The sequence below is a fragment of the Nannospalax galili genome, unplaced genomic scaffold, assembly GCF_000622305.1.
Source record: "Nannospalax galili isolate Female #2095 unplaced genomic scaffold, S.galili_v1.0 scaffold440, whole genome shotgun sequence".
In the NCBI taxonomy this organism is placed as follows: Eukaryota; Metazoa; Chordata; class Mammalia; order Rodentia; family Spalacidae; genus Nannospalax; species Nannospalax galili.
Window position 1 is genome coordinate 4544 of NW_008347189.1, and position 10727 is coordinate 15270.

General features: G+C 43.7%; 1 pseudogene; it reads left to right on the top strand.

Moving 5' to 3' along the window:
• Nucleotides 1–5546: 5546 nt before the first annotated feature.
• Nucleotides 5547–6895, top strand: LOC103742610 (annotated as a pseudogene).
• Nucleotides 6896–10727: the final 3832 nt, after the last annotated feature.

Here is a 10727-nt window from a genome sequence, read left to right on the forward strand (position 1 = left end):
CTTTTTCATTTTGTGGGCTGGGAATGGCTCAACAGGGAGCCTGGCAGCCTGCTGGGTCACTTGGCCTTCTGCCACAGGACCGTCAGAGTCCTCTTTCTTTGTGGATCATGGCGTGGACATGAAAGGGTGGCAAAAGCATTTCTGTTGTCTGTGAAGATGTTTATCCTTTCCCCAACATAGAGCCTGGATTCAGGCATCAGTTCAGACTTTTGTGTGGAGGTGCTCTGGGGCAGGCTTAGGCTCAGATAACATCCCATTGGGCGGTCATAGAGGCTCTGGCTCTAGTATTCCGGGTCCCCTCTGTCACAAAACTGTTTCCATCCATGAACAAGATAGTGTCTGCTGCAAGTAAAGAGGGTGTCTCGGAGGTGCAGGAAACTGGGCTGGCATCCTAAGAGTTATGTAGGGGCACCTCTGGGTTAACATCGGGCACCAGTATTCTGTAGTTGAGCCTCATAATGGCTGAGAAGTTGAGACAGGACTGATCAAAGAGCAGACTCTGGTACTGAAGGATGCAAGCCTTTGACATCCATTGGCCATATGCTCCTCGGAGGAGGGTTTCCACTACATGGGGGGCCATTAAGATTGTTGGCCCAAGGTGAGCTTGTCAGTCTCCTTCACCAGTAGGGGGGTGCGTCAGTTACTTTTCTGTTGCTGTGATAGAAACACTGAATAAAGCAATTTAGAGAAGGAAGAGTTTATTTGAGATTACGGTTCCAGGGGAATTACAGTTTGGCTTGGGGGGGAGGCATGGCAGCAGAGGTGGCTGGAGGAAGTTAAGTTCTCACATCTTCAAGTGGGCACAGGAAGCAAGAGAGCATCTGGAGATCCAGCAAGGCTTAAGTACTCTCTAACCCTGCCCCCTGTGATGTGCTTCCTCCAGGACAGCCACACCTTCTAAGACGACCACCCCCCCGCCAAAACATCGCCACCAACTGGGGACAAAAATGTCCAAATACTTGGAGCCTGTGGAGGACATTTTCATTCAAACCACCGCAGGCATTAGCCACTATGGCGTGTAGACAGGAGAGCTATCCTGAAACTATTGGGTCTAGGCGCTTGAATACAGGCCTTTGCCAGGGTCCCAAAGTCTGAGTAAGCACTCCTTTTGCAATCCTCCAGACTTCATGAACAAAAAGGTGGACATCAGGCAAGACCAGAGCTGGTACTTGGGTTAGGGCCTTTCTAGATTTTTGAAGGCCCAGAAGAGGCTGTCAGATCCCCCTGGGATTGGAGTTACAGTCACTTTTTAGCTGGCATGTGGGTGCTGCAATTTGAACCCAGGTCTTCTGCAAGAACAGCCAGTGTTCTTAACTGCTGAGCCATCTCTATCATGGGCTGTCCTTCAATTAGGATATAGATCAAAGCAAAGCTTCTAGGAGATGAAGTGAAATGGACGGTGAGCAATGGGATCACATCAGAGTGCTATGGTTGCTGAGTATCTTGGTATCACATGCTCTTGAAGACAGAAGATAACCTTCAGTTTCAGTCTGGGCCAGACAGGTGTGTCCGTGGTTTTGTTCCATCCAACAGTGGCTAAAGGCAGCTGTTGTGGGATAGGAATTTCCAGGCTCTGTGGGTTCTCTTGGGGGCAGCCACTTATTTCACTGCTGTCTGTTGGCCATCTGATTACCAGGACCAATAAAACAGAAGGAACTGCGGAGAGGTTGGCAGAGCACTGACAGCCTCTGATACAGTTTTCCCACAATTATGCAGTTGGTGGGGAAATCCCTACTATGCTTTTCACAAGTACTATGAAGGCAAGAAAAACAGATCTTCACAATGAGATATGCTATGAACTTACCAGGGACCAAGTATGTGGTAATTTCTTACTGATTTCTACAGACAGCCCATGAAAATTCATGAGAGTATTAAGGAAATACACTCAGAAGAAACCAGGAGAGGGAAGAGACTGCAGGAGCTGACTGTAAGCTAAAACGATTGATCTACAATTCTGAGCACTGCTGGAGCCATAGTGGATCATGGGAGTGTGACTGTCAGGTACATGAATTTCCGTGTTCACGTACCTGATAGTTGTTGACTGACCAGGAGCTGAAATCCAGGTGTTTCTATGAGTACTTGTACAAATGGGTCCTGTAAGTTAGGAATGGTGTTTCCAAACAACTGTGTTCTTCCCCTTGATACACACAGCCACAAGTGACAAGGCACAGTGAGATGGTACAATGTAACTTGAGATCAAGGACATGACTTGAATTTGATCCATTGTTTTGAGGAAGAAAAGTACAAAAAACATTGACACAAGTACACTCCTCACCTCCACTTTCAAGAGTCACATTTTTTCCTTGCATGTCCTTGTAATCTAATTCCTCCTAGCTTGAAGGTTTCTTTGGACTTTGTGGAACTTTGTGAACTTTGCGGTACTTAGACTAATGTTAGCCCTGGCTCTCTTCTCCCAGGGTCCAGTTGAGATCTTCTGGAAGATAGTGATAAAGGATTTCAATTTCTAGGACTTTGGGAGACTTTTCAGAAATCACCTGCAGTTTTGGTTTAACTTTTCCAGCTGTCTCCCTCAGTATCAGTAACTGCAGTTTCAGCCTGTCTGGCTTACATGTACAGGGGTCCAGTGCCACTGTCACAGATGTTTTAAGCTCAATGGGAATCTGTTCAGGACTGTCTTTGGAGGACAGTCACTTGTGCACGTATCTGTCCAGGGATAGACTGATTTTCCAGGCAGCAACTCTTCAGATGGAGGTGTCAGGAACTGATCAGGGAGAGCTGTAGAGAACGGCTCTATGAAGTGAAGAAAGGCTAGGAATTGGGCAGGGGATGAAACCAGACTGTAACATTTGGGTGTTCAAAAACGGCCTCACCTTTAGTATTTTAGTATTCTACATCAGTTTTGCCAAGGACTTCAGAGTTTAGCCAGATCAGTGGGATGAGAATTGATCAGGGCAGTCCTATGTCTGGATCAGCGATGATCTGAGGGAAGCTAAGGACTCAGCTGGCTCTTTATAGGGACGAGGGAGATTCAGGTTGGTGTAGAAACATGCCTGTGTTTTTTCATGAACACTTTCCTTGGCACACTGCCTCTCAGGAATGACAAATTTAAGAGACCACATGTCTTGAAGGGACAATAGTCATATGACATAGTACCTGCAATTTTTCAGCATGCATGTTAGTCTTCTGACTTCTTTTAAAATGTCAGTAATACAAGTTGAGGGAAGTGAGGAAGCCTCCATCGCCAGTGGGACTCTGGTCTAGAAGTTATTTAATGTGAAAGGGACAGTTACACAGGTGTAAGAAACATGTATCAGATGACGGATTAACTGAGTGTCTGGATAGCTCCTTTCTGTGAGTGCCAATGGTTAAGTTGCTTAGTCCAAGCTTTGTAGTGGTCCCGTGAGCAGCCAACCCACAGACTAACCAGAGTTTGGACCACACTGGCAGGTTTGGGTTCCTATAGCTTCTTGAATTTTGGGTGGTGGTTGAGCTGCTTTTTAAGAAGGATGAATCCTTGGAGCTGGAGAGATGGCTCAGTGGTTAAGAACACTGGCTGTTCTTGCAAAAGACCCAGGCTCAAATCCCAGCATCCACATGGCAGTTAATTGTCCTTAACTCCAGTCCCAGGGGATCCAATAGCCTCTTCTGACCTCTGGGGGCATTGTATAACACAGGTGGACTCACCTACATGCACACATACACATTAAAAAAAGAGTCCACCTCAGGGACCATGGCTAGTTAGGCCTGGGGCAATAGTGAGTTCACCTCGGTTTCCAACAGAAAGAGCCTGGAGTGGACAGTGAAGTTTGGAACAAAACACCAAATGTAGCTGGCCTCTAGGAATTGGAGGTGCTAACTTAGCAAGTAGTGACATAGGATTGAAAGAGGTGGGGATAACTTTTGGAAATAAGATGCCATCTATCTCAGATGACATGCTGATGTAGAATAAGTAACCACAGCATTAAGGTACCCCAATTTGGGTCTACCCAGGACTACTTGAGTGGCTGGTTATTGTTTTTGAGAGTAGACTTGGAAGTATCCTCAAGGATACATAGGTGCTTTTACATTTGAATGGATTCTAGTACAATAGTTGGATCCTACTCACCTGTACTGTATTTTTATCTTCAGAGATGCAAATGTGTAGGTGTTGGCAGGTCCTGGAGAACTTGGAGCATGAGTGACTTGAAGTCCTGTGAGGGGAATTGCAGAGGGAGCTGAAGGAACCTGGACAAGCTATCAGAAGGAAAGAAATGCAGTCCAGGGAGGGCCCGGGTATAGGGGCAATACAAAGTCTCTTAAGGGAGATAAGTACTGGGTTAGATCATTGATCACAGGGGGCAAGTGTTGTAAGTGAGCTATTGGCATCTCAGCTGTACCCAAGTATCTGTTGGGAGCAGCACGTGGCTGGGGTGGCGTTTGATGGCTCCCCAGCTGGCTCTTGGGCTACACAGATCTACTTCTCTATGAAGGTCTGTAGACTGGCAACTCCACATCCTGTGGGTGTCTCTTCAGGGAAATTCAAACTAGCAGTTTTTGCTGGTGTTGCTCTTGGGTCACAACCAAAGACTCGTCCCGTTGCCTTCTCCACTGTTCTCTGTAATGTCTTTGCACTCAGTTATCTCCACATGAGTGTGCTTACCTGGTTGTATGACCGACCTCCATGTTAGAAAGTCTGAGTACCCGGTGATCATGCACTAAAGCAGGGCTGGAAGTGCCTGAGCAGTTGGGGCAAAGATGTATGAGGTGGTCATTGGTGGGCTGCCTGAGGTCCATTCACGCTACCAACTCAGTATAAAATAGCCCACTGCCTTAACAGGACTGCAGAGTCGCTCTTGTTGCAGAGACTCCTATAACAGCAGTATTGTCAAAAGGTTTGGGAATGCATGTAAGTGTCTGCAATTACCATTTGGAAAAATTGCAGAAGTCCAGGGGCAATTAGTAGTAGGTGAAGCGTGGACAGCAGAAAAGACGAACTTATATTGAGTATCTATGTATCCCAGGAAGCAAGAATTACCCCACTCCTACGTTTGAAGAGCTCATTGTAGTAAACTTGGTATCATGGCTCGCCTGGGGACCACGCGACATCAGCGGGCCCACTTAGCAGGCGCCTTCCTCCTGGGCAAGAGCTCCATCACAGGAGGAAGTGGACCCTGGACTGATACAGATTTATTACATTCTAGAAATCGGTAAAACTAAAAACAAAACAAAACAAAACAAAACAAAACAAAACAACATAAATGAGACATTTATGCTTTCTGATCTTACACAGCAGCTTAAAAATCCCAGATTCCAGGGAAACTCTTTTGATCAACCCCACAGGAAACGGAAATGGTTTCTCGCCAGCTCTGGTGTCACTTTAATTACTGTTCCCTCAAGGGGCCTTATGTGAGGCTGCCCTCGGTGTTGCCTGAACAAATATCTAACAGGTCTGCGATGGACACATTCCAGAACTTTGTAGTGCGTTTTTGAATTAGCCTGCAGGCCTGGGCCTTAGTTGGCCTTCCCATCTCTGCTCTTTCGCTCTGCCCAAGGGACCTTTGTGATGTCAAGAGACTGTCCAGCAACTTTCTTCCTCTAGGAGCAACATGGCTGGGGGTGAGGCAGGAGTGACTCTGGACAGCTGCACCTGTCCTGACAAGATCTTGCTACTTTGGATGTTACCAAATTGACACCACTTTCTCATGAAGTTATCAGCAGATAAGCCACAATTAACATAGGTACAATTTGGCCATGTAGCTCACAGGAAGTCCACTGTGGTAAAAGCCATTTCTGGTGTTCACAGTGTCAGATTCAAAAATGAGCTAGAAAGAAACATCACCATTAAGCTTGGATATGCTTATGCTAATGCTAAGATTTATAAACTTGATGACCCGAGTTGTCCTCCACCAGAATGTTGCAGGTCATGTGGAAGTGGTACACCCAATGAGTTTCCTACTGACATTCCAGGGACCAAAGGGAACTTCAAATTAGTTAGGCATGTGTCCTTTGACTGTCCTGGCCATGATATTTTGATGGCTACAGTGCTGAATGGTGCAGCAGTGATGGATGCAGTTCTGCTATTGATAATGGGTAATGAATCATGCCCTCAGCCTCAGCCTTCCAAACACCTGGCTGCAATAGAAATAATGAAACTCAAGCATATTTTGATCCTACAGAATAAAATTGATCTGGTAAAAGAGTCAGGCTAAGGAGCAATAGGAACAGATTCTTGCATTTGTACAAGGAACAGTAGCAGAAGGGGCTCCGAAAAATACCAGTGCCCCCAAGAGACTTTACTTCGGAATCTCAACTTATTTTTTAGTAGGTCATTTGATGTCAATAAACCTGGCTGTGAAGTTATTGACCTTAAAGGAGGTGTGGCTGGTGGTAGTATTCTAAAAGGGGAATTAAAGGTGGGCCAGGAGATAGACGTGAGACCTGGCATTGTTTCCAAGGATAGTGAAGGAAAACTCATGTGTAAACCAATCTTTTCCAAAATTGTGTCACTTTTTGCAGAACATAATGATCTTCAGTATGCTGCCCCAGGTGGTCTAATTGGAGTTGGAACAAAAATCAACCCCACTTTGTGCAAAGCTGACAGAATGGTGGGCCAAGTACTTGGTGCAGTTGGAGTTTTGCCTGAGATATTCAGAATTGGAAATTTCCTATTTCCTACTTAGACGGCTTCTAGGGGCACACATTGAAGGAGATAAAGCAGTGAAGGTCCAAAAGCTGTCTAAGAACGAAGTACTCATGGTCAATATAGGATCCCTGTCAACAGGAGGAAAAGTTAGTGCTGTCAAGGCTGATCTGGGCAAGATCGTTTTGATTAATCCTGTGTGCACAGAAGTAGGAGAAAAAGTTGCCCTTAGCCAAAGAGTTGAAAAACACTGGCGTTTAATTGGTTGGTCAGAGAAGAAGAGTGACCATCAAGCCAACTGTAGAGGATGACTGAAGAATCCAGGTTCTTTGGTTGTGCATTTGGATGGAGTTGGAATTTTTTGAACAACCTAGGGGTATATTTTCAAAACAGTTCTATGAAATTAAGTTCACAGCCCATGACTTTAGGTAGCTATAAGGTTATTCTCATTTTTATGATGAAAATTTAACCTCTGCTTCTAATATAGGGCCTACAAATAAATGTAAAACATGTTAAATACATTTTAGCAGAAGTTAAACATTCTGAAATAATGTCTAATTTATCCATCAGTGAAGATTTGAAGTGAAAATTTTTCTATAACCAGCCTCTGCTATAGCACATATAATCATGAACCTGTCTAAAATAAAATTGTTTTTTCATAAAACAAACAAACAAACAAACAAACAAAAAAACTTGAGGGGCTGGAGAGATGATGGCTCAGCAGTCAAGAGCACTGACTGCTCTTACAGAGGACCCAGGTTCCATTCCCAGCACCCACATGGTGGCTACGAACCGTCCGTAACTCCAGTTCCAGGGGGATCTGAAGCCCTCTTCTGACCTCTGCAGCATTGCATGACATGGGTGCACTCACATTCACACAGGCAATACACTCATACACATAAACTAAAATTAAAATTAAAAAATAATTAGCCCTCTGCTTCCCTGGGCCTGCACAACCCGCAGGCCTCTCTCTGGTGGCTTATACTGAGTTCAATATTGCAGAACTGTATTAATTCAACTGTGAACCCATAAACTTACAGCCACTTGTGAAAGAGATGTACTCTTGCTCTGGAGTGTTATTGACTATGTTAAAGCTGTAGTGAAATGCTGCTTCTAATCATGTAGTTATTAAAAAAAAAAAAAACGATACCATGTGTGAAGATGGTCTCCTTAAAAATAGTACTGTACTAGGGGCTCAGCTTTAGTCTTTGGCTGATGCTGAAATAACATATGGATTTTAGCAAGCAGAGTCCACTGCCACTCTGGCATTTACTGGTAAAGGTGAAGGTTAACTGACAACTGTCAAAGCTATTTGGTTCAGTGTAGAGTGCTTCTTGACAGGTTGGTATTTATAGTGGATCTTTATATATGATATGAGAATGTTATGATTTATGTCCTTGCCTATACACTTTTATATCTTTCTATTGCTGTGTTGTCTAGCCACAAACCAGGTGGCCAGGACAATGACCACAAGGGACAGTATACAGCCTCATTGCTAATCATCACTTATTCCAGTAAGCTTAGTTCTTAAACACTATGCATAAGCCTGAATAGGGTATTTTTATGTTGCTACAACAGCAGAGTAAGGGCAAAATTCTTTGAAATTGGACATAGGCTCTTCAGCTGGCATTTGGGAAAACCTTATCTACCTAAATGCTAGAAGAGTGTTAATAGGTTTTAAAGATGCTGTATCATTAAGAATCTAAGCTTTTTGAATCAGTAATACTTTTCTTTGGTGTCTAGGCTCTTCTGAGTAGTGTTGTGGGGAAGATCGTTTCCTAATCAAATAATGAAATTAGGTAAAATTGTGATCTTGAGTGACAAAGTCGGCAGAAACCAAGCTGGGTCTTGGTATTTCAGATTGTCCTTGTTAATAGATAGGACGGTGAAATTGCCATGTACAGGTGAAGAATAGCTGTCAATATTGACTGAGGGAATGCTTGGAGAACCTGCATTTTCTTCAGTCCAAAGTTCAGTGGAATTTACCTCACTATTGGCATCATCAGGATACCCAAAGTTCAGTGGAATTTACCTCACTATTGGCATCATCAGGATACCCAAAGTTCAGTGGAATTTACCTCACTATTGGCATCATCAGGATGGGGAAGTGTTGACAATGAACTACATATCCCTAGTAGCAAATTTCAGGACTGTATATATTATATCGTGGGATGACTAGACTTCATAGAATGCACTGCCAAGAACAGCTCCCAGGATGTCAGGACACATGTATCTGGCATTCTGAAGCTATGGATCACGCTGAACCATAGTCAGTTTTCTTGTCGTTCAGGACTTCAGGCAAGGCACCTGCCGTGGCTCTGCATTCAGTGGTTCAGAGGCTCTGTTGCACATGCCACAGAGTCCTAGTATGACTCTCGGAGGAAATAACATGTCAATGCCTTCTAGGGTGATTTAATAGCTCTCTAGGTGGGTTCTTCATCAGGACTTTTATGGGGAGCCAGGGAAAAGCTGGAGTTAGGCCTGCAGATCTACATTCAAGATATTAAGAGTGTTCACTCATTAAGGCCCCTGTGAGCATTTGGAGGGAGAATTGCATGTCCTCCAGGAGAGCGCTAACCAAGGCCTCATTGGGTGTAGGACCCAAAGGTCATCCTGATGAATCTGCAGCAAGATCTAGCTCTTGATCTTGGGAAGTTGGCCTTTATAGACGTGCTAACAGGTTAGGACGCAGTGCAAAGGATTGCTTCCGAGATGTCAGTACATATGTATCTGGCGTTCTGAAGTGTAATATTAATAATGCAGGTGGCATTTAGGAGTACCCAATCTCACATTGCTGTAAAATCAGGGTCTAAAGTGCTTGCCACCCACTTTAGCCAAAGAGCCTCAGAATGAAATCCTGTCCTTTGGGACAATACTCAGGCAGTGGGAGAGGTATTTCAGTCTGATTAAGCTGGATTAACCTAAATAACAGCATATCCATGGGGTTCGGGCTTTTGTCCTTGTGCAGTTACCTAGAAAGGAAGAAAACATCTATATAATATTCCTAGAGGTTGTCAAGGCTTTGCAAAGTAATAACATCTGTAGTACCACTGCTTTCATGGTGGGACATAAACCTGGATTCATTTTGGCAAAGGAAACTTTACTTACCTGGGCATTTCCAAACATTTCTATGTTTCTAGTCCCCAAACCATGGCTGGCTTCTGCATCTAGTTCAATTGTACAATGTGTAGGGATTTTGCACATTGGCCCTTGGAAAATGTGCAGCTGCCTAGATTACAGCTGTGCTAGATGTAGTCTCATGGCATGTTCTATCAGAAGTTCCTGTGCTCTGAGAAGCATGTCAGTCCAGGAATGGCATGTTCATATAGTCCTGTACACAGGGAATAACGCTACTTTTGTTTGGAGTCTTCAAAAGCAGATTTTGACAAGGTATTTGTTTCTTTTTCTTATTTTTATTGTTTGATATGAAATCAAAGGTCCTCTACCCTTTTGTTAAAGCAAATACGTAGGATGCTGACCATAACACGTCTATGTAAAGAACTTTTGGGACATCTACTGATAGCAAATCCTTAACCTGCCAACTCTTATAATCCTATAATATAAAGACAAAAAACCCAAATCATCATTTAGGTAGGCAATACTCTAAATGTAGTGAAATCCAAGTAAGTATTTAGGAATCTGTAGAAAATTTGCAGTTCTATTCTCTTAGGTAAGAACTGCTGTACTGCCATAGATAAGGAAAGCTAAGGTGTCCAGTATGCTATAGCTGCCATTCAGCATAACCCCACCTTTGCGAATCTTAAGACATTTAACAGTGCATGTGCCTTCATGTCCCTCTTTCACTTAATTGTCACATGATTGTGAGGGTCTGTTTTGTTGTGTGTCTGGTTTGAAATGTCATTCAGGCCTAGCTCATCTATGTTGTTAAAAAGCAAGAGTACGCAGGGAAACGCCTCGAATGAAATAACTAGTATTTCCTTCAAAATAAACGTCATTTTAAAGAACAATGATATTAAGATGCTTTTGTGTAATGTATCTTGCTATCTTCAATGTTGCATTGGTTGGTGGAAAGGCAGTTCTGAGCATCACATACTAGAACAAAGGTATTACAATATCCTAAGCAACTAAGCTTTGGATTCAAGCTCTGGCATAATTAGTTTCCCCACCTCATTGGCTTTCATGAAGA